We start from the raw sequence: 25516 nt of genomic DNA, 5'->3' as shown, positions 1-25516 counted from the left end.
GAACAATTGTGTATCCCCTCCACAGGGCCGCCTAAGTGAGGGCACTGGGAACTGACTTTGGGACCTACCACCAAAGAGACCCTGTTTCTGTAACAACCCAGCAGAAAAGCCCCATCCCTGTGGCAGGCCAGAAGATAAATCCCACACCAGATGAGGTACCTCCAACAAAGGACTCACCTCCCAATAAAAGTCAGAAGTATAGACTACCCTCCAATGAAACAAACAGCCAAGTCCTGAAGCCCAGTGAAAGCCAACAGTAAAAACCTAAGCCCCAGTACAAAAGACTTGGGACAGTGTAGGACCTAAGCCCAACTTTCATATAAAACACTAAATCACAAAAAGTCAAGGAAAATAAGCCCAAAAAAGAAAATAAAAGAAAAAGAAGAAAAAGAACTTGACTATAGAATGTTACTATGACAACAGGTAGGATCAAGGCATAAAGTTGGAAGAGGACAATAATGTCAAAATGGCTACATGTGAAGCCTCAAAAGAAAAATGTAATTTGGTCTCAGGACCAAAAAGAATTCCTGGAAGAGTGAATAAAGGATTTTAAAAAGTAAATTGGATGGGAGGCTAGGTAGTACAGTGAATAGAACACCATCCTTGCCATCAGGAGGACCTGAGTTTAAATCCAGCATCAGACAGAGCACAAACACAAAACTAGCCATGGGACCTTCGACAAGTCACTTAACCCCAATTGCCCTACCTTTCCAACTCCAAAAAGCAAAAAAAAAGTAAATTGGAAAAGTAGAAGGAAAACTAGGATAAAATATTAGAGTAATGCAAGAGAATCTTGAAAAAAAAAGTCAATAGCATGGGAAAATATAAAAAAATTTTCTGAGGAAATTAACTCCCTAAAAATAGTATTGACGAAATAGAAAAGGAAGTACAAAAGCTCACTGAAGAAAATAATTCTTTAAAAAATTAGAATTGACCTAGTAGAAACTAATGACTCTAAAAGACATCAAAATATGATGAAAAAAAGTCAAAAAAACTCAAAAATAATGGAAAAAACTGATCTAGAAAATAGATCGAGGACAGATAGTATAAGAAGTATTGGACTACCTGAAAGTCATAAGAAAAAGAAGCCTAGACAATATCTTTCAAAAAATTACTAAATAAAACTGCCCTGACATATTAGAGCCAGAGGGCAAAATAGAAATGGAAAGAATTCACTAAACACCACTTTAAAGAGATCCCAAAATTAAAACTAGAAACATCATAGCCAAATTTCAGAGTTCACAGATCAAGGAGAAAGTATTACAAGCCACCAAAAGGAAACAAGTTAAATATGATGCAGCTACAGTCAGAATTATACATGATTTAGAAACTTCTGCATCAAAGAATTAGAGGACTTAGAATATTATATACCAGAAGGCAAAGGAATTAGGATTACAATAGAGAATAAATTACCCAGAAAAAATTGAATGTAATCTTTCAGGGGAAAAATGGAAATCTAGAGAAACAGAGTTCTTTCAAGCATACCTAATTAAAAGAACAGAGCTTAGTAGAGGTGGAGCCAAGATGGTGAAGTACAGTCAGCGACTCAACTGATCTCTCACCTAAACCCCTCCAAATACCTTTAAATAATCACTCTAAACAAATTCTAGAGTGGCAAAACCCACTAAAGATACAGTTAAATAATTTTCTAGGCTATGATAACTTAGCATGTCAGTAGGAAATGTCTATGGTACAAGGGTGGGAAAGGAGCAAAGTCTAGCACAGGTTATGCAGGTCAGTGTAGATTCAATCCCAGCAAACCAGAAGCTGGCCTTGAGGCTACTGAATTAGTGATAGCAGTGGAGATTTCTAGACCTCTAAGCCTAAAGAGAGTAGGGTATCTGACAATGATGCAGAAGGAGATTTATAAGAGTCTCTTTATTGGCATCTGGGGCTCTGTTGTATTGCCTATACTTAGATCTGCATCACAGTCCTGGGTCTTAGTTCTAGTGCAAGGAAGAACACTAGTACAACAAAGCTTGTGGTGTGAAGGGAGGGTGGACTCTGGTTATAGTTCTAGGGTTGAAAAAAGTGGTTATGATTGCTCACAAACCAGTGGAAAGTACAGGAGAGTTGCAAACACAACTCTCCCTAGATCATACCATTTTGGTGTGAAGAGCCAAAAATATTTAGGTCCCCAGAAATACATTTGAGGACATCCACACAAAACCCTTAAGTTTGGGACAGTGCTTCTTTTACTTGGGAAGGAAAATCCCACTTTTACATAGAAATTAAAAGTCAAGAGATAAACTTCAAATTGAGGAAATAAAGAAAAAATTATGACCATGAAAAGTTATTATGATGACAAGGAAGATCAAAACAAACCCTCAAGGGGGCAGAGCCAAGATGGCAGAGTAGAAACAGTATTTCTGTGCAGCTCAGGCTTCCACCTCCTCCAATATATGTAAAAAATTACTCTAAACAAACTTTAGAGCTACAGAACCCACAAAGTGACAGAGAGAAACAAATCTCCCACTGAAGGAAAGATGGCAGGCTGGCAGAAAGAGTCCATCACACCGAGCTGGGAGCCATGAGCATCCCTACTGGGCCACAGTTTTAGCCCCAAGGTGGCCCCAACCAGCAGCAGCTGGAGAAGACTTCACAAGAGTAAATCACCAGCAGATGTAGAGGTTTCTAGAGGTCTCAATACACACATGCCAAAGACAAAGTAAAAGGTCAGTGTGGAACTTTGCTTGAACAGTGGAAAGGCAATCCAGCTGCTACCCCCAGGTAAGAAGCAGAGGAGGCAGAGAGGCTGCAGCCACTGCTTAGGGGCTGCTTCAGAGCTCCTGGTCTGCAGATTGTAGGGGGACAAAGCAAACATTCAGAGGGTAATCAATCTTGCTTTGACCTTCTTGGATCCAGATCACAGTCTTGGGTCATGGTCCTGGAGTATGTGACCAGTGAGAGAGATCATGTGGGGGCTGTAGAGAGGGTATTCATCTAATAGCTCCAGCAGCTGCAAAACCCTCAGAGATTTGGGGTTTTCATTCTGGAAGCAGAGTTCTACCATGGCAAAGAGCTCAAAAGTCAAGTAATTGGCTACAATATGAGCAAGCACAGGAAGGACAGACCATAGAAACTTTTTTGGGGGACAAAAAGGATCGAGGCATAGAGTGGGAGGAAGACAATTAAGTCAGAACTCCTGCATCAAAAGACTCCAAGAAAAATATGAGTGGGAATGATGCAAGAAAATCATGAAAAGTGAGTCAACAACCTGCTAAAGGATAAACAAAAATACACTGAAGAAAATAACACCTTAACAAATAGACTAACTCAAATGACAATAGAGGCCCAAAAAGCCAATGAGGAGGAGAATGCTTTAAAAAGTTGAATTTGCCAGATGGAAAAGGAATTTCAAAAACTCACTGAAGAGAATAACTACTTCAAAATTAGACTGGAGCAATTGGAAGCTTTATGAGAAATCAAGATACTCTAAAACAGATACAAACAAATAAAAAAATGGAAGGCAATGTGAAATATCTCATTGGAAAAACCACTGACCTGGAAAATAGATCCAGGGGAGATAATTTAAAAATTATTGCGCTACCTGAGAATCATAACCAAAAAAAATCCTAGACACCATCTTTCAAGAAATTGTCAAGCAAAATTGTCCTGATATTCTAGAACCAGAGGGAAAAATAGAAATTGAAAAAATTCACCAATTGCCTCTTGAAAAAAGATCCCAAAAAGAAAACCCCTAGGAATATTATAGCCAAATTCCAGAATTCTCAGGTCAAGGGGAAAATACTGCAAGCAGTCAGGAAGAAACAATTTTAGTATTATGGAAACACAACCAGGATAAGACAAGACCTAGCAGCTTCTAAATTAAGGTATCAAAGGGCTTGGAATATGATATTCCAGAGGTCAAAGGAGCTAGGACTAAAACCAAGAATCAACTACCCATCAAAACTGAGTATCATATTTCAGGGGAAAATATGGTCAATCAATGAAATAGAGGACTTTCAAGCATTCTTGAAAAAAAAATTGAGCTGAACAGAAAATTTGGCTTTCAAATACAAGAAGCAAGAGAAGCATGAGAAGGTAAACAGAAAAAGAAATCGTAAGGAACTTATTAAAATTGAACTATTTGCATTCCTACATGGAAAAATGATCATTGTAACTCATAAGACTTTTCTCAGTATGAGGATAGCTGAAGGGAATATATATTATTTATAGGAGGATTTATGTGTATATATATATATATGAGTGTGAGCATTTGTATGTTCATGTAAACATAGACAGAGGGCACAGGATGAGTTGAATATGAAAGGATGATATCTAAAAATAAAATTAAGAGGTGCAAGAGGAATTTATTGGGAGAAGGAAAAAGGGAGAGACAGATTAGGGTAAATTATCTCATATAAAAGAGGTAAGAGAAAACTATTATAATGGAGGGGAAGAGCAGGAAGGTGAAAGGTAATGGGACAACATGATTCTCATTGAATTTGGCCTAAGGAGGGAATAACATACACACTCAATTAGGTTTCTTACCCTACAGGAAAATAGGGTGGAGGGGATAAAAGGGGAGAGGATAGAAAGGAGTGCAGATTGAGGGAGAGGGTAGTTAGAAGCAAACATTTTTGACAAGGGAATAATAAGTGGGGGTGGGATAGGATGGAAGGAAATATGGTTAATCTTTCACAATATAAGTACTATGGAAATGATTTGGTTAAGTACATATGTACAATCTATATTGAATTGCTTATTTTCCTAGTCGTGGTGTGTGTGGAGGGAAGAAGGGGAAGAAATCTGGAACTCAAAGCTTTAAAAACAAATGTTTAAAAACTGTTTTTTACATGCAACTGGGAAATGAGATATACAGAAACTAGGGTATAGAAACTCATCTTGTCCTACTAGAAAGTTAGGGGGGGTGAAGGGCAAGGATATAAGAGAGAACAGATTGGGGGAAGGGGTATTCAGTAGGCTTGCTATTTTGGGGTGGGGGTAGGGGAAAGATGGAGAGAGAAAAAATTGTAACTCAAAATCTTTTGGAAATGAATGTTGAAAACCAAAAATAAATAAATTAAAAGAAAAAATACTTTAAAAAAACTCAAAAGAAGTCAAAGTTCCTGCACTCAAAGTTTCAAACAATAGTATGAATTGGTCTCAGACCATGAAAGGGCTAAAAAAATTGCAAATCAAGTAAGAGAGGTGGAGTAAAAATTGGGAAGAGAAGTGAGAGTGATGTAAGAAAATTATGGGAAAAAAAGAAATCAGCAGTTTGGCAAAGGAGGCACAAAAAATACTAAAGAAAATAACACCTTTAAAAACAGACTAGGTCAAATGGTAAAAGAGGCACAAAAATCCAAAGACAAGCAGAATCAGTCAAATGGAAAAAAGATATACAAATGTTAGCTGAAGAGAACTCCTTAAAAAGAAGAATTGGCCAAATGGAAATGGAAGTATAAACTCTCACTGAAGAAAATAATTGCTTATAAGTTAGAATTGGGCAAGTTGAAGCTAACAACTTTTTGAGACATCAAGAAATAAATAAAATCAAATTAATGAAAAAGAAGATAATATGAAATATCTCATTAGAAAAAATTCCAACTGACCTGGAAAATAGATTCAGGAGGGAAAATTTAAGATTTTTAACAACCTAAAAGTCATGATTACAAAAAGAGCTCAGACATCATCTTTCAAATGATTATCAAGAAAAATTGCCCTGATATTCTAGAACCAGAGGGTAAAATACAAACTGAAAGAATCCATCAATCACTTCCTGAAAGAGGTCTCAAAATGAAAACCGTCAGAAATATTATAGCCAAATTCTAAACCTCCTAGAGCAAAGAGAAAATATTGCAAGCAGTCAGAAAGAAATAATTCAACTATTGTGGAGCCATACTCAAGATAACGCAAGATTTAGCAGCTTCTACCTTAAAGGTTTGGAGGACTTGGACTAGAATATTTCATAGGGCAAAAGATCTATGATTAGGGGAAGCTAGGTGGCACAGTGAATAGAGCACAGGCCCTGGAATCAGGAGGACCTGAGTTCAAATCTGCTCAGACACTTGATACATGTATTAGCTGTGTGATCTTAGGCAAGTCACAACACCAATTGCCCTACCTGTTCCCTCCAAAAAAAGAGAGCTGTGATTACAACCAAGAATAACCTACCTAGAAAAATTGAATATAACTTTCAGGGGGAAAATGGATGTTCAGTGAAATAGAGGACTTTCAAGCATTCCTGATGAAAAGACCAGTGCTGAAAAGGAAATTTGACTTTCAAGTACAAGATACAAAAAGGGTAAAGAAGAAAGAGAAATCATAAAGGTTTTGATAAGTTTAAATGTTTATATTCCTGCATGGAATAATTATATTTATGTGAGTTCAATGTGATTGTATGATTATCTAAAAATATAAAATAAAAAATTGCAAATTAGGGACAGCTACCTGGCACAGTGAATAGAGTACTGGCTCTAAATCAGACCTCAGATACTTGACACACTTACTAGCTGTGTGACCTTGGGCAAGTCACTTAACTCCAATTGCCTTGCCTTCCCCCCTCCAAAACAATTGCAAATTAAAACAACTCTGAGTTACTACCTCACACCTACAAATGTCATCGAAGGTGTGGGAAAATTGAAATATTGGTGAAGTGATATTCAATGTGGAAATGGTATTCTTGTACTTATTATTGATCAATCATCACAGTTGGGTTCAACACTTCATGACCCATGGACCATAGTGTTCCAGGTTCTTCTATCTTCCACTATCATTTGAAGTCTGTCCAAGTTTATGTTCATTGTTTCCATGATACTATCTCATTTTCTGCTATTCCCTTTTACTTTTGCCTTCAATCCTTCCCAGCATCAGGGGAGCTTTTCCAATGAATTCTGTCTTATCACTACTTGGCCAAAGCATTTAAGCTTCACCTTCATTTTTTGACCTTTCAGTGAATAGCATGAATTATTGAACTTATAAGTCCTTTTTACTTTTCTTTTTTTCTGATTAAATTATTATGTTTTTAATTTAATATTTTATTTTTCCACAATTACACATAGAAACAATTTTCAACTTTCATTTTTAAAATTGAGTTCCAAATTCTCTTCCTCCCTCCCTACCCCCCCCAATTAGAAGGAGCAATTTGATGTACGTTATATGTGAGTAATCATGAAAATATATTTCCATATCAGTCATGTTGTAAAAGAAAACATAGACTAAAATAAAAATCCAAATAAAGGAAAGTAAAAAATTATGCTATGATCTACATTCCCATTTCATCAGTTCTTTCTCTGGGGATGGATAGTATTTTTCATGATGAATCCTTCAGAGTTGTTGTGGATAATTATATTGCTTAGAAGAGCTAAGTCATTACACTTGATCATCTTAAAATATTGATTTTACTCTACAATGTTCTCCTGGTTCTACTCATTTCACTTTGTATCAATTCATTTAAGTCTCCAGGTTTTTTTTGAGAACATCTAGCTAATCATTTCTTATATCACAATAGTACTCCATCAAAATTGCATACCACAAATTGTTCAGTCATTCCCCCAATTGATGGGCAGCACCTCAATTTCCAATTCTTTCTCACCAGAAAAGAGTTGCTATATATGTTTGGTCATACTTCCAAATTGCTCTACATAATGGTAGAATCAGTTCAGAACTTCACCAATGGTGCATTAATATCTCAATTCTCCCACATATCCTCCTACATTTATCATTCTCCTTTTCCATACTATAAACCAAAGTATTTTTTTCATGTAGTTATACATAAATTTCATCACTTCATCTGAAAATTGTTCATATTTTTAATCACTTGTCAATTGTGTAATGTCTCTTATTTTTATAAATTTGACTCATTTCTCTATATATTTGAGAGATGAGGCTTTTATCAGGGAAACATATTTCAATGCTTTTTTTCACAGTTACGATTGTTAACTGTATTTTCCTCCATCCTATTCCCTCCCCCTTTTTATTCTATTCTCTCTCTCTTTTCACTTTTTCACTTCTCAAAAGTGTTTTACTCCTGACTATTGCCTTCTCCAATATACTCTCCCTTCTATGAGTACCCCTTTTTCTCTTATTCCTTCCCCCTCTTAATTTCCTGTAGGGTAAGATATATTTATATACCCAATTAAGTGTGTATGTCATTCCCTCTTTGAACCACTTCCAATGAGAGTAAGGTTCAAGCATTTCTGGCCACCTCTTCAATGTTCTCCTTCACTGTAATAGCTTTCTTTTCCTCTTTTATGTGAGAAATAATTTATCCCATTCTACCTATCCCTTTGTCTTTCTCTGAGTACATTCCTTTTTCCCATCCCTTCATTTCATTTTCAAGTTATCACATCACATTCAACTCTCATCTATGCCCTTGTATGTGTGTGCATGTACACCATTTCTAACTGCCTGAAGGACAAAGTTTATAAGAGTTACAAGTATCATTTTCTTTTTTGTAGCTTATTATTTTATTTTTTAGTTTACATTATTCATTTCCACAAGATTTTGAGTAATAAATTTTCTCCCCATTTTCCCCTACCCACCACCCCAAAAGAGCAATGCCATTGAATATCCCCTCACCCATTCTGCTCTCTCCTATATCTTCCCCTATTCCCCCTCTGACTTTCCAGTAGGGCACAGTGCATCTCAATGCCCCAGTTCCTGTATATCTTATTTCCCAGTTACATGTAAAATAATAATAATAATAACAATAATATATATTTAAACATTTTATTTTAAATCTTTGAATTACAAAGTCTTTCCCTACCTCCCTCATCAACCACTCTTACTGGGAAGATAAGAAATTCAATATAGGCTGTATGTGTGTATCTATGCAAAACATTTCCATAGTGGATATATTGTGAAAGACTGACTATATTTCTCTGTATCCCATACCACCCACAATTTGTTCTATTCTCTACTTTGAGCCTGTCTCTTTTCAAAAGTGGGTGATTCCAACTTCCTTCCCCCCCCCCCCCCAGCCTGCCCTTCCTTGCATCATCCCTGCCTCATCCCCTTCCCCATTACTCTCCTGTAGGGTGAGATACCCTATTTAGTGTGTATGTCATTCCTTCCCTGAGCCAAATTCATTGAGAGTAAGATTGACTCATTCCCTTTTGCCTTCCTGTTAGTCCCCTCCATTGTAACAGTTTTCCCTTGCCTCTTCTATGTGAGATAATTTACCCCATTCTATCTTTCCCCATCACCTTTCATTATATACCTCTCTCAACTCTTAATTTCATCTTTTAAGTATCATCCCTTCCTATTCAACTGGTCCTGTATCCTCTGTCTATGTATACCTGTACACATATATACACATCCTCACATATGTATTCATACACCCATATACCCTCCTATATAGACATATATATGTATGTATACATATGTGTATATACACACACACACATTTATATTCCCTTCAACTATTCTCATATTGAGAAAAGTTTCATAAGTTACAATTTTCATTTTTCCATGTAGAACACAAGAAGTTCAACACTAATAGGTTCCTTATGATTTCTTTTCCTTGTTTACCTTCTCATGCTTCTCTTGCTTCTTGTATCTGCATGCCAAATTTTTTATTCAGCTCTGGCTTTTTCATCAAGGATGCTTGAAAGTGCTCTATTCCATTGAATTACCATATTTTCCCCTGAAACATGATACTCAGTTTTGCTGGGTAGGTGATTCTTGGTTTTAATCCCAGCTCCTTTGACCTCCAGAATATCATATTTTAAGCCCTTTGATCCCTCAGTGTGGAAGCTGCCAGATCCTGTGTTATTCTGATTGTGTTTTCACAGTATTCAAATTGTTTCTTCCTGGCTGCTTGTAATATTTTCTCCTTGATCTAGGAATTCCAGACCTGGCTATAATATTCCTAGGTGTTTTCTTTTTGGGTTCTTTTTGAAGAGGTGATGGGTGGATTCTTTCAACCTCTATTTTGCCCTCTGGTTCTAAAACATCAGGGCAATTTTACTTGAGAATTTCTTGGAGGGTGATTTCTAGATTCTTTCTTTGATCATGGCTTTCAGGTAGACCAATAATTTTAAAATTATCTCTCCTGGATCTATTTTCCAGGTCAGTGGTTTTTCCCATGAGATATTTCACATTGCCTTCTATTTTTTCATTTGTTTGGGTCTATTTAATAGTATCTTTATTTCTCATAAAGTCACTAGCTTCCATTTGCTACAATCTAATTCTGAAGGAATGATTCTCTCCAGTGAGCTTTTGAGATTCTTTTTTGCATATGGCAAATTCGACTTTTTAAGGCACTTTTCTCCTCATTGCCTTTGTGAGCCTCTTTTGCCATTTGAGTTCATCTATTTTTTAGGGTATTATTTTCTTCAATCAGGTTGTTGACTCTCATTTTATAATTTTCTTGCATCATTCTCATTTCTCTTACCAATTTTTCTTACACTTCTCATATTTGGTTTTCAAAATCCTTCTTAAGCTCCTCTATGGTCTGTAAGCAGCTTATTCTTTTCTTGGAAGTTTCTAATGCTGGAGTTCAGACTTTACTGTCTCCCTCCTGTTCCATGCTTTGCTCCTTTTTGTCCCCAAAAAAGGAATTAAAAGTCGGATCTCTGTGCTTGCCTTGTTTTACTTGCTTGCTCATGTTGCCAATCAATTACTTGACTTTTGAGCTTTTTGTCACAGTAGAACTCTGCTACCAGAATGGGGAGCTTTGTCCCAGTTGTTGGGGTTTTCCCAGCTGCTGTAGCTACTAGGCTTTTGTGCTCTGAAGCCTCTACATGCTCTGGCAAACTGGTCATGTACCCCAGTACCTCCACCCTAGACAGCAATCCAGATCCAAGCAGGTTTAAGCAAAAGCTATTTCCCCTCAGACTGGTTGCTTGGTCCCCCTACAATCTGCAGACCAGGAACTCTGAAGCAGACACATGGCAGCAGCTGCACTGCCTCAGCACCTCAGGCTGCTTCTCCCTCCAGGGGATAAAGGCCTGACCTCACTCCCAGACTCCTGGTTTACAAATTCCACACTGCACTGACTTCTCACTTTGTCCTTAGCATCTGTGGGTTGATACTACTGGAAACCCAAATAGTTGCTGGTGATCTGAAGTCCCTCCAGCCAGTGACTAATTGTAGCTGCCTTGAGGCTAAAACCTCAGGCTTCTGGGGGACTGGGCTCAGCTCCCTGAGCACTGCACTGGCCGCTTCCTGCCAGGCCACTGGAGTGTTATCAGTCTGAGGTTAGCTTCTCTGAGTCATTTTGTGGGTTCTGTAACTCCAAAGTTGGTTCAGAGTCACCATTTACAGCAATTGGAGTAAGTGGAACTACAAGTATCATTTTCCCATGTAGGAATATAAAGTTTATCCTTATTAAGTCCCTTATGATTTCTCCTTCCTGATTATCTTTTTATGCTTCTCTTGAATCTTGTATTTGGAAGTCAAATTTTCTATTCAACTCCCTTCATCAAGAATGCTTGGAAGTCCTCTATTTCATTGAAATTCCATTTTTTCCCCTGAAGGATTATGTTCTGTTTTGCTGAGTAGGTGATTCTTGGTTGTAATCCTAGTTCTTTTGTACTCTGAAATATCATACTCCAAACCCTTTGAGCCTTTAATGTAGAAGCTGATAAATCTTGTGACTGGATCCATGATATGTTAATTGTTTCTTTCTGGCTGCTTGTAATATTTTCTCTTTAAACTGGGGGCTCTAGAAATTGACTATAATATTCATGGTAGTTGTCATTTTGAAGTGATTGATGGATTCTTTTATGTTCTATTTTATCCTTTGGTTGTAGATATCAGGGCAGAGTTCCTTGATAATTTCTTGAAAGATAATGTCTAGGCTCTTTTTTTTATCATGGCTTTCAGAAAATCCAATGATTTTTTAATAATCTCTCCCAGATCTGTTTTTCAGGTAAGTTGTTTTTCTAACAAGATATTTTAAATTTTTCTGTTTTTTTCATTCTTTTGGTTTATTTTTTTTGTTTGTTTTTTGATATCTCATAGTCATTAGGTTTCACTTGTTCAATTCTAATTTTTAAGTATTATTTTCTTCATTGGGGTTTTATACCTCCTTTTCCATTTGGTCAATTTTATTTTTTAAATTCTTCTCTTCAGTGAACTTTTGCCTATCTTTTTCCAATTGACTGATTCTGCTTTTCAAGGCATTCTTCTCTTGATTGACTTTTTGTTCTTTTTTTTTTTTTTCCCTTTTGGCCTTGTCCTTTTTTTTTTTTTTGTAAGGTGCTATTTTCTTCAGTATTTTTTGTGCCTCCTTTTCTGTTGACTCTTTTTAATGATTTTTTTGCATCACTCCCATTTCTCTTCCCAATTTTTCCTCTACCTCTCTTACTTGATTTTTAAAATCCATTCATTACTCTATATGGGCAATAGAGTTGCTAATCAATACCAGTTATCTTAATCCCTTACCATCTCTGTGATTAAAGTTCTGAAAACTGTTATTGCTATTGAAATTCACTTCAAGGTACACTGCTGGTATTCCTGCTGCACCCTGGGGCTGGTGCCAACCCCAGCAGCACATATCTCTCCTGCCAACCTCGTCATTTGTCTTACACTGGAAAAATATTTAACCCTCACTTTTTGTTGGTTCTGCTGTTTTGAAATTCAAATTGAGACATTATTTTAAAGTTGTCTGAAGGGAAATGTTGGGACAATTCAACCGTTGCTGTCTCTAATCTGTCATCTTGCTTCTGCCTCTGACTTGAATATATGGAGAGCAAGTTTCTGTGCTAGGAAACAAGGTAGTACTTAACTGGCTCCTAATTCTCTCATCTACTGTTAGCTATCCCTTTTATATATTTATCTATCTATGAATTGGAAAAGCTCCAGTGCTCTAAGATAGAGTGCTGGACCTAGAATAAGGAAGATTCTAGTTCAAATAAGGTCTGTTCCTTTGGTCAAGTCACTTAGCTGCCATCTGCCTCATTTTTTCTCAGCTGTAAAATGTGAAGAATAAAAGTATTTAACTTCCAGGGTTATTGTGAAGACCAAATGAGGTTATATATGTAAAGCACTTCGCAAACATTAAAAAAACTATATAAATGCTAGCTATTATTATCATCATCAAAACCATCCTAAGCCTTAGTCCAATCTTTTCCTTTATCTTCCTTTAAATGGTTAACAGCTTTTGGCATTAATGACTAGTTTCAGTTTGGGTTTTATAGCTCTTGACATTGTTATGAGAACCTCCCACTCTTCTGTACTTAGTCTCGGTTATTTATTTCCATTCCCATCTTCTGTATGTGTCATTTTAAAGTTGGTCATTAATTACTTGTACATCGATTTAACAGTTCTCCCTTTGCCTCTTAAAGAATGAAAAATCTGTCTTTTTGTACTCAGAATTATTATTTTTTCCCTTGAGAGTTTTCCATGACTCTTAAATTGACTTCTCATTTAAAACATTTGGCTGTGGTCTCTTTCTTATTCTTTTTCTGAACTTTGAAATATGTTCTTTCAAAGTCTTAGAAGCAGATCAAAGTATGTCCAACTATCTCTTTTTGGTATCTGACTGGACCACATCTACTCACTAACCAAGAGTAGCCCTGAGTGAAATTGGTAAGTAGGAAAATAGTATCTTCCGTGACCCTAGTTTCATCTCTCAGCAGTTTCCCCCACCCTCTCTATTCTCTCATGTCTCTATTCAGATGTCCAGCAAATTCATTATCTGTGATCTATTATTCCATATCTAACCTCTATACCCACTTTTAACAAACATGCTCCTATTAGCCATTATAGCTTAGTGGTAATTTAAATCAGCATACTGCCTCTAATTTTTTGTTTAGACTTTTGTCTTAAGCATAGTAATGTTAACATAGTAACAAAGAAACAGATAGATAATAATGCATAAAAATCCAATTTATAATGAATACAGATCATTTATGTAGGAAGTATAAAGCCAAAAATGAAATACTTGGCATTGGGGAAATAGAGAGGCAGAGACAAAGTTTGAAAAAGAATTTATAGCAAAGAATTCTACTGAATCTCAGTCATTGAATTCACCTGGAACCTTTATTTGATGATCCTGGGGCCACTGAAGAGATCAAAATGCTAGCTAAAAGCCAGGATTTTTATCTCTGTATAAATAATGACCATGATGGAAGGATAAACTTTCCTTATGTAAAGGTGAAAAGAACCCAGACATCCTAAACATAAACCACAGGAGTGATGGAAATGACTGAGTTAAGTTCAGGGTCAACTTCTTTAAAGTGTTATTGTTTTACATAAAGAAAGTTCATCCCTCCATTGAGGTCATGGGTTTTTAAAGAGGCAAGGAGTTAAATCCTGGTATTTAGATAATACTTTCAAATACCTAAAATGCTTTACATTAATGATTTTATTTCATTCTCACTACCTCATCCCCATAGGTGCTGAAATCTTATCCTCATTTTACAGATGAAGAAACAGAGGCGAAGCGAGGTCACATGGTTAATGAAAGTGTCAGAAGTGTCAGAGGCAAATTTTAAACTCTAAAATTTAACTCTAAATTTCCCTAACTCTAAGTCCTCTATTATATCCATTACACCATCTAACTGCCCCTAAAAGGGTCTTGATATAGATGTTCTAAGTTGTAGGAACTAACAAGGAATCCTATGAGTGTCTGCTCCCCATGTCTTTCTTCCTAAGCAGAAAAAAAAAAAGTTTCCAACAAGTTAATGCAAATTGGTAATGAAGGTAGTTACAGAACTTGGTGAATTGAATGATATTCAACCTTTCTGAGGCCAAAAGAATATGTAGGAAGAGAGGAATGTAATGAGGAAGCTTCACTTCTGCACACGGTGTACAACTCCCTATCACTACATTATGTGGATTTTTTTTTATCATCTTTCTTATTTTGGAATGAAAGTCATTGTTCTCTGCTAAAGAAATTTCAGTTATTGGAAATTAGAGATATAGAAGTAGAGGGAAGTACTTGAGAGACACAACTGACACACAGAGCATCTCTCTCTCTTTTTTTGTCTTTTCTGTCTCTGTATAACACTGACCTGATAGAAACTATGTATCCCCCCCCACAATGTGTTTACATAAATGAATCTTTTTACTGTCCTGCTTCTTGCACCTCAGACCATATTTGGTCTTCCTTATTTGATAATACTATTTTGAAAGTGTGCCTCAAAAATCATTGCAACTTTAAGCTATTAAAGCTAAAAACTTCATGTACCTCGTACTTTGTCAGTTCATCCATGTTGCTTTTCTGTCCTCTCCCTCTATTTTGTTCATTCAGACCTAACCTCAAACAAAATATTGTGCATGTTGTACACATAGTTTATGTAGATGAAGAAGAAGCATAGTTTGGTGGAAGAAGTACTGCGTATGGAACATACATGTTTGACGGCTATATTTGTACAAGGCACTTTCCATTTGCAGTCTCTTCTGTGGTCCTCAAACTGACCATGTGTCTCTATGTCTGCCTTTATTATAACGGCCATCCTCCATGACTTCAATGAACTTTCTCTTCACATCTACCTCAGAGAATCCTTCACATTCTTCAAGATATAGACCAAGTACCACCTCATTCATGAAGTCTATCATGATTTCCTTCAAATGCCCTTTCTTTCGAAACCACCTCATATTTATTCATGTTAAATTTTTTTGCACATATATGTGCATGCATATAGTATATATATGTATGTTTTAATGACCAAAACCATTGAACATAGATAATGAAGTAATATTTTTAAAATAACAGCAAATTTCTCTGATAAAGGTCTCATTTCTCAAATATATAGGAAGCTGAATAAAATTTATAGAAATAAGTCATTTACCAATTGAAAAAAATGGTCAAAGGATATGTACAGTTTTCAGAAGAAACCAAAGCTATCTATAGTCACTAAAAGTGCTCTAAATCACTATTGATTGAAAAAATGACAAATTAAAACAGTTCTGAAGTATCACCTCACACTTATCAAAAACTTCTGAAGGAGATAATGAAAAGTAGGTACATTAATGAATTATTGGTGGAGTAGTGAAGTAGTCTAACCATTCTGGAGAACAATTAAGAAGTATGCCAAAAAGGCTGTGAAACTGGGTGTACCCTTTGATCCAGCCATATCATTACCAGGTCTGTACCCAGAGAGATCAAAGAAAAAGGAAAAGACCTGTATGTACAAGAATATTTGTAGCAACTCTTTTTGTGGTGACAAAAAATTGGAAATTGAAGGGATGCTCATTAATAGTTAATGACTGAACAAGTTATGGAATATTTCGTGGAATATTATTTTGTTATAAGAAATGAAGAGGGAGGTAGTTTCAGAAGAAACATGGCAAGAACTACACAAACTGATACAAAGTGAAATGAGAAGAGCTGGGAGATTACTACCCACAGTAATAGCCATTTTGTAAGGATGATCAGTTATGAAATATTTATCTATTCTTATCCATATGATTGTCCAAGACAATTGCAAAAGACTCAAGATGAAAAAAAGCTTTCCTAGAGAAAGAACTGATGAAATCTGAGTGAATTGAAATTTAATTTTCTTCCTTTTTTTTTTGCTTTTTGTGATATGGCTAGTATGGAAATAAGTTTTATACTTTTCACATGTAAAATTAATATTATAGTGTTTGCTTTCTCAGTGGGTGGCAGAGTGGTAGGAGGGAGGAGGAGAATCTGGGCATTCAAAATTAAAAATAAAGAATGTTAAAAATGATTTTTAAAAAATTACTAACCTTCTCATTGATGAGCTAAGTAGTCTGAAGCCTTAGATAGCTGATCAGTTTAGAATTGGGAACACTGCCTTTTAATGACAGTTGTGTGGTAGGAAGAACAGGTAGGCCTTGGAAGCAGCAAACCCAAATCACTTGGGCAATACAGTACAGTGGAAAGGATGCTGGGTTTGGAGACAAGTGAACCAAAGTTGATATCCTAGGTATATCTTCACAATATCTATTTTGTCTGCCACCTTCTCTTTATTCATGTAGCCAAAAATCTACTTCAGACATTCCCATCATCTCTTACCTAGTCCATAGTCAAAATCTCCTAATAGGCCCTCCTCTTTCTGTTCTCTTCCCTGCTCCAATCCATTATTCAAATAATTACCTAAATATTTTTCATAAGGAACTGTCCTGGTTATATCACTTTCCTGCTCAAAATGTTTCTGTGGTTCCCAATACCTGCTAGAATGTTACAAACTTTTCAGTATCACATTTTAAAGTCATCTAGAATCTGCTCCATACCATCCTTTCTAGCCTTATTTCATAACATTCCCTTCAATAAACTGTCTGTGCAGCCAACAAAATTGAGATATTAGAGTTTAGTATATAGTACAGGGCACATAGTAGTTGCTTAAGGAATTAATTGTTCCTGTCCCTCCCCCTTCCCTAAATTTAATTAGCAATTATTCCATTAATTCCATCTCCTCTTACAATACTATGTATTTACTTGTATATGCTTCCTTAATGTCTATCTCCCTGATGCCACCTCTCAAAATCTTTGTCTTCATTGAGATTTTAGTGCACTTGCAGCCAAACAATGAAGATTTCTCTAATTTCCTGGGCTATTTGGGCTCTCTTATATTTGTCATTTTTCCTTGACTATAGTGATCTAAGACTGTTCTGTAACCTTCCAAAAGAAAGCAAGCTGCTTTTGGGCAGGACTTATTTCATTGTTATCTTTGCCTTCCTAATGCCTACTGCATTTGATATTTTTTAATTGAATTTTCTGAATTTTTAAATTTTATTTTTATTTTTTGGCCTTTTAGAGGGTAATTGGGGTTAAGTAATTTGCCCAAGGTTACACAGCTAGTTTTGTGTGTGTGTGTGTGTGTGTGTGTGTGTGTGTGTGTGTATGTTAAGTGTCTGAGTCCAGATCTGAACTCAGGTCCTCCTGACTCCAGGGCCAGCTCTTTACTTGCTGTGCCACCCAGCTGCCCCTTTTCATTTTTTTTTGGATTTTCTGATTTTTTTTAAACTCCCTGTTCCCAAATTCTCCCTCTTCCTAGCTTTCCTTTCAAGCATACTTTACTATCAAATATACTACCATTTTCCCTGTCATCTAGACTAACAATTATGGTGTCATCCTTCATTCTTCATTTACAGTCACACCATATATTAATTCTGTTGTCAAGTCTTGTGATTTTTACCTTCACAGCATCTCTTTGGTACATTCCCCTTTCCCCACTCACAAAGACATGACCCATAGTAAGAGGCACCATTACTTCACTTCTGCACTGTTGCAGCAGCTTTATGGTTGGTCTTCTTGACTCAAGTCTCTTCCTATTCTAATCTACCTTCTCCTCAGCTGCCAAAGAGATTTTCCTAAAGTCTAAGTATGACTGGTCTCACCCCTGTTCAGTAAACTCCTGTGGCTCACTTATTACCCCACGATAAAATCTAAAATGTTCTGTTTGGCATGTAAAGTCCTCCAAAAACCTGACTCCTCCTGATCTTTTACATTTTCTTATGCTTTACTCAGGTCCATGGAGTCTATGATCTAACTACATTGATCTACTTGCTGCTCCTTACCCATGACATTGCATGTCTTGATTCTATCCATGTCTGGAGTCTTTCCCTCCTCATCTCTACATCCTCACTTTGCCACTTACTTTTAAGACTCAACTGAAATCCTGTCCTCTGCAAGAAGCCTTTCCCAGTCATTTCACTGCCTCCCTACTCCTAGTATCTTCCCTTTGTGATTACTTCCTATTCATACTATATATCTCTTGTAAGGACATAGTTATTTCCATGTTGTCTTCCCCTATTAAACAGTGAACTTCTTGAGGAAAAGAACTGTGTTTTTGCATTTGTCACATTAGCATTTAGAACTGTGACTGAAGTATTCAATAAATGCTTATTGACTGATGGACTGAGGTTGGTGGTAGAAAAATTATTATCTGACAAATAAAGGAAAGAGTTCTATTGATATGATCTGAAAGTCCCACTAATGGGGCGGCTAGGTGGCGCAGTGAGTAAAGTGCCAGCCCTGGAGTTGGGAGGACCCGAGTTTGGTTCCGGCCTGAGACACTTAACACACCCACACAAAAATACTAGCCGTGTAACCTTGGGCAAGTTACTTAACCCCAATTGCCCTCCAAAAAGTGAAAAAAAAAGTCCCACTAATGGCCATACTAGAAAGGTCTTCCATAAATAATCCCATTGGCCTGAAAGTTCAATTATGCTAAGAAAAGTAAAGTGACTTACTCCAGATCATACAGCATGTGACAAAACCAGTATTTTAACCCAGGAGTTTCAACTCCAAGTTCAATGCTCTTTCCACTACACCACCATTGTCCACTGATATAATGACACTTGAACTAATAAAAACCACAGCTTAATTTGCATATGTTCTTGTACCAGTCATTTTCCTTCTACTTGTTCCCTTTAGATCTTCTAGGAGAGATGAGGGGTTTATGTCCTGTGATGTGGTAGTTAAAAAGAATCAGGCTTGGAGTCAGAAAAATGGTTCAGCCCTAAAACCAAGTTTGCCAAATAAAGAGAATATCAGGGTTGGAAGAGACCTCAATATCCGTGGAGCCAGCTCTTTATCTAACCAGAAATCCTCTCTACAACATTACCAAGTGATCATTTGCTTGTTTTAAAATTACCTCTCCTTAAAAGACACTGACTAGCTCTTAGTTTAGGGCATAACACTTAGGACAGCTCTACATATTAGGAATTTTACCCCTATTTTGAACTGAAATTTTTGTTTTCTATAACTTCCAACCATTGCTCCTACTTTCTATCTCTGAGGCCAAGTAGAATGAGTCTGATAAATTCTTTTCTGTTTGATAGAACTTTAGATATTTGAAGATAGCTATTATGTTGCTGTTAAAACTTAAAAGTTTTTCACCCTAGAAAAATTGCTTTGTTCTCTTATAGCTTCAGTTCTCTGACTGACTTGTAAAATAGGAATAATATTTATGTCACTAGGCATCTAAGTGGAGTAGTAGATTGAATGCTTGACCTGGAGTCAAGAAGACTTGAATTTGAATCCAGCCTCAGTCACTTGGGCAAATCACCTAATCTCTCTATGTCTCAGTTTCCTCATCTGAAAAATAATAATCGTATCCTCTCCCAGGATTGTCCTGAGGTTAAAATGAGGTATGTGTAAAGTGCTTTGAAAATATTAAGACACTATACACAGGACAGCTGTTTTCATTACATATCTAATATGGTTATTATGGAATGAAGATATTAACCCCAAAGTTTTATATTAGTGAGAGCTATTTTTATTATCCACTCCCAGGTGTTGTCAGTGCTTCAGAAGGGATATCCATCTTTGCTCTGGTTTCTTCATTAAGAGTTTCTGTTGCCAACTCTCCATTATACACATAGTTAATACTTAGCACTCATGTATCTCCACAACACTGATTTGAGACATATCTGTTCATCTGCCTCCTTCTAAAACACAGATGGGTCTTAAAATAGGTTGGCCCCTTTTCAAGATGTTAATATGAAGTGCTTTATGCTCAGAGTTGCTATCCACCAACTGTCTGTTAGGAAACCCAAATGGAGAAATTGAAGAAGGTCAATGGTAGGGGTTGAAGTACAATATCTCATCCAAAGTTCTGCCCATTCACTAAATCCTCAGAATGGATAAATGAATAAAGGGAAAATCTGGTTTTCTCCAATTCTCTGAGAATTTATTTAATAATAACTATTTATTAGGCTCTCTCACACTGGCAAGTTTACTAGCCTATTATTTCCCTGAAGTACTTTTGACAGATCATTTTAAGCTATGTTGACAAGGGTTCAGTTCAAATAAATGCAAAGGACTCTTCAATCAGTTTAATTTAATCTCACGTGACTCAAGGTTACCTGGGATCTGTGACATAGTGAAACAATCCATAGAAGAGTATATGCCCCTTGAAGGCAGGGACTGTTTCTGTTCTTTTCTTTCATTCTTAGTACCTACCACAGTGTCTTACATAAACAAGTGCCTAAAATATTTTTCTTCCCTTCTCTCTTCATTTACACAAATTCTGCTTTGATTCTGGTCCCTATGGCTTTTCATCTGGACTCCACAAACAGCCTCCTTTGCCTTTGAACTGACTGTCCCCATCTCCCACCTCTATTATCTGAAATGATGCCTTTCTTTACTTTTTTGCCTCTAGGAATCCTAGCTCTCTTGGAGGCCAAACTCAGAAGCCATCTCCTTCATCAGACCATTTTTGATTCTCCAATTGTTAGTACCCTCTAAATAACTTTGCACTCAGTTTATAAATAAGTTGCATATTTATATGTGTATAATTTGGATTTTCTTTACCCCTTACATGTTATAATAAGGCACCAAGAGGGCAGGAACTGGGTTTTTTTTTGTTTTTGCATGACCCAAATCTAAAAGAGTGACCTGCACATATCAGACACTTGATAAATATTTGTTGATTGGAACTAAAGTGACATAATTTTAGTAGGAACTGTGGAGTGTGCTTTCACTGGCATGGGTTCTATCACCAGTACTTCTAAAGCCTCCAGGTATGCACTCAGTGTGGGAGCCACTATAGAAAATGATCTATTAAACACTCCATTTGTAATAGCTAACCTTCCAAAGATGAGTCTCCCTGAACTTAACTAGACTGCTACTCAGGTGTTAATCATAGTCTTATTTGACTATTTTATTTTTAACTTGTTATAAATTAATAACTTATTAAATCATAATATTTTGTTAATTGGTGCTCAGAGCCTTAATTTTTCATCCTGTCTCCCAAACAAAATTGGTGGGAAAAAATGATGTTATATTAGTCATTTATACTCTAATAGGAATTAAGCTTGTATCAACATGGTACTCTGGTAAGTATTAGTCTGTTAAGTCCTTTTCTTTGAGGTCTTCTAAAGATGTCCATAGAATCATAAGTTTATATTTGGGAGAGAACTTAAGGATGATCTACTTGTTTTTTTTTTCCAGATGAGGAAACCATGGCTTCAAGAAGTTAAATGACTAGTCCAGTCAAGGATAAATTGTTAGTTAGCTAAGATTTGAACACAACAGTCTTTATACTCCCTATATAGGCAGTCATGTGTGATCAGAGGATAGAGACCTAGACCTAGAGTTAAGAAGACCTGAGTTCAAATCCAACCTCAAATACTTTTTAACTTTTGTTATTTGGGCAAGTAATTTAACCTCTATTTGCCTCAGCTTCCTCAGCGATAAAAATGGGAATGATAATAGCTTCTCCCTCCCAGAACTACCAGTATATACTTGAAATGAAATACTCTCTATAAAATCCACAACAGATGGTTGTCCAACCTCTGATAGGAGATTCATTAAACTTGATGTAGCAGATTTCTTCTTTTGGAAAGCTCCTATTGTTAGATATTTTCCTATCTTTCTTTTTTTTAATCTTGGTTTGTTTGCTTTCATTTACATTGAACCTACACCTGACTCTCTGAAACCTATACATATTATTCCTAATGTTTCCCTTTGACAAGGAAGACTCAATGGTATAGCAGAAAGAGGACCCCTTGGGAGGTGAATCACTTCTCCATTCTTCATTTTTCTCTTTTGTAAAGTAAGGGCAATAAAGCCTGTCTGCTGATGCAGTATTTATAGTGATAGTGAGGATCAATTCTGGTAAAGAATGTGGGAATATTTTGTAAACTCTGTGATTTGACTGTAAGGCACCTGTCTAGCAGAGAACTGCACATATAGAGTACTTTAAAAGGATCTGTTATATAAATGAATGGAATATATTCTCAAATAGTAGTTTACAATTTAAGGTCATATTTAACAAAAAAAATTCTTTATGTAAAAAAGAGGTGGATTACACCAAGGAATTTTATATTGAGTGTAAGGTTCATTCTCTCTTGATTATCCAAAACTTATTCTTAACCTGGTGTCCACAGACACCTAAGGGGTGGGTGGCTAGATTTCAGGGAGTCCGTTCACTTAGATGGGGAAATAATTACCTTCCTATTTTCACTATCTGACTGAAATTTAGCATTTCCTTCAATTATGAATTTAAAAAAATTATATGTTGAAAATTCTTTTAGAAGTTCTAGTAGATGGATAGACTGATAACAGGATCCATCTCTCTCTCTCTCTCTCTCTCTCTCTCTCTCACACACACACACACACACACACACACACACACACACACATGCACTTCTTGAGCTAGAGGAATTTTGCCTCAGGTCAACAAAACTTTGGGGAGAATGGGGAAACTTAGAGTAATGTCTTGTGATATATTTTAATCAGGAGACATCTGGATTGTGTACACTTTCCACAGAGCTGGATCACAGGCCAGAGTTCTTTCTGCCAGGCTGGCATCATCAGTTGTGACATTAATGTGGATGTCATTGCTACCATCATACTAAAAAGTTTTGTCTCTTGAAAGGGGCATTCCAACTCTTTGGAATTGGTTCTGCCAGGGGCATGGGTTCTTTCCAGGAGTTGCCATCTGTCAAAGATACTCTTCCCAGAAAATGGATCTTGAAATATATGGCTGGTACTGTCAGAAAAGAATGTGGAGGCTGTCAAATACTTCATTGCATTCCTGGTGTGTGTTAGTGTTGGGCCAAAGATCTATGTCCCTCTGGATTTGGGCCTAATAAAAACTATCAAGTTTTAAGGGAAATTCTTTATTTCCAAGTAAAGGAAAAAAAACTTTCCATTTGCTAGGAATGGCGGGGAAAGGATAGAATTTATCCCCTCATTTCTTTTGCCCAAAGATGAGACCCTTTTGTAACTGCTCATATACCTTGTAGCTCCAATTCCAAATCCATAATTCTCCCTTTATAATTGATTTTCATATGGCTCCATTCACCATTCCTGTGATGCCCCAGACCACAACTCCCTTCCTTGACCCTTGTTGGTCAGTCAGTTTGATTCCTCATGACCTTATTTTGGATTTTCTTGGCAAAGATACTGGAGTGGTTTACCGTTAATTTCTCCAACCCATTCTACAGATGAGGAAATTAAGGCAAATAGGGTTAAGTGACTTTCCCAGGGTCACACAGGTAGTAAGTGTCTAAGGTTGAATTTGAACTGTGATCCTCCTGACTTCAGGCCCAGCACTCCATCTACTGTAACAACTAGTTGCCCTATCGTACACCAGCACACACATATATGTATACATATGTATGTGTGTATGTATATAGTGTATGTATGCTATATTATAGTGTATTGTATTGTATCGTATCTTATATCATATCATACCATATCATATCATATTATATTATAGTACAGTATAGTATACATTTTGCATTTGCATCTCCAGCACCATGGATAGTGCCTGGCAAAGTGTACATTCTTGACTGCTTTTATTTTCATTGCTTTTTTTTTTTTTCAATTATAGTCCCAGATAATTTTTTTAACTTCTGACTGCAAATAATTTCCTTGATGTATTTATGAGGGTGGGTTAAATCTAACAATCTGGCATTTTACAGGTTACTAAAGTTGTTGCTCTCCACAAACTCCATGTCTTAAAGTCCTCTGGAGGGTCAAGTGCACAATGTTGGTAAAAGTATGTGTATGTGTGTGTGTGAGGGGGGAGGTATGGGGGGGTAAGTTTGTGCTTAATGCAAATATATGGAGAGGAACAAGAGCTAAGGGAAAGGAGTTGATGCTGGAGAGAAGGGACTAAGTATGTGTGTTAATGGATTTAAGGAGGGAGATGTGTGAAAGAGGTGTCTGTGGAGGTGGGGTGGATACTGGAGGTAGTGACTAGCACTTTAAGGAAACTGTGATTAATGGACCTGGCTTCTAATTACATCTCAAGAACTAATTAATTGTCTGACCTTAGGTAAATAATTTCTCTTCTCTAGGTCTCAATAAAATGTGGTTTTGTTTTTTATGTTCTGAATGTCAAAATCAGTCATTTGAACATAGTGGGTGCTTAATATTTGTTAGATTGGATTCTTTCACCTATATAAAGAGGAAGTTGTACTAAATAATCTCTAGTTCTCTCTAGGTCAAAGAGTCTATGAGTCTCTATTTATTTAGTTGACTTAGTCTTCTATCACTTTGTTGACTCCTATCTTCTTGAATTATTTCATATTTTTGTTTATCTTTATATGTTGATGATGACAATTTCTGTTTCAGACAAAGCCTGATGATTCTGTCTCTTTAATATCTCATTAATCAGTTCCTCATCATCTTAATACAGTACTTCATTAATGCCATCTTAGACTATCAGAATAACCTTCTAAAAGGGCTCTCTCCCTTCCCACCCCAATCCAATCCATTCTCCATACCAGTACCAATTTCATTATGCAGAAACCTGAACATGTAACTCTTCTGCTCAAAAGCTTCCAATGGTCCCTATCATGAAAATTTGAAACTTCTTAGTCAGGGATTGAAGTCCCAAAACAGCTTCGATATATCTTTTCACTGTTATCTCAAATGTATGCTATGAGATACTCTATTTGAAATAGAATACTCAATCTTCTCTGCATTTCCCTACACTTTCCCACTTCCATGCCTTTGGTCACCATAACAATTTATTTGGATTCAAGGAAGTGAGAAACAACTCATGTTCTAATTCGTCTTACATATCTCTTGATTGTACATAGTTATCTTCATAGTCTTCCCTATTAGACTGTAAGCTCTTTGAGACCAGAGACCTTGTTTTGAATTTTTTATATCCACAGTGCTGGTGCCTGGTAAACAGTAGACACTTAATAAATTCTTATTATCTTGACACAGACAACTTACCTGGTT

Source organism: Petaurus breviceps, unplaced genomic scaffold, assembly GCF_028583685.1.
Source record: "Petaurus breviceps papuanus isolate PSGF00001 unplaced genomic scaffold, PetGlider_PUasm1.0 98, whole genome shotgun sequence".
Classification (NCBI taxonomy): Eukaryota; Metazoa; Chordata; class Mammalia; order Diprotodontia; family Petauridae; genus Petaurus; species Petaurus breviceps.
The sequence above is the reverse complement of the archived record's forward strand: the minus strand, read 5'-3'. Positions refer to the sequence as shown.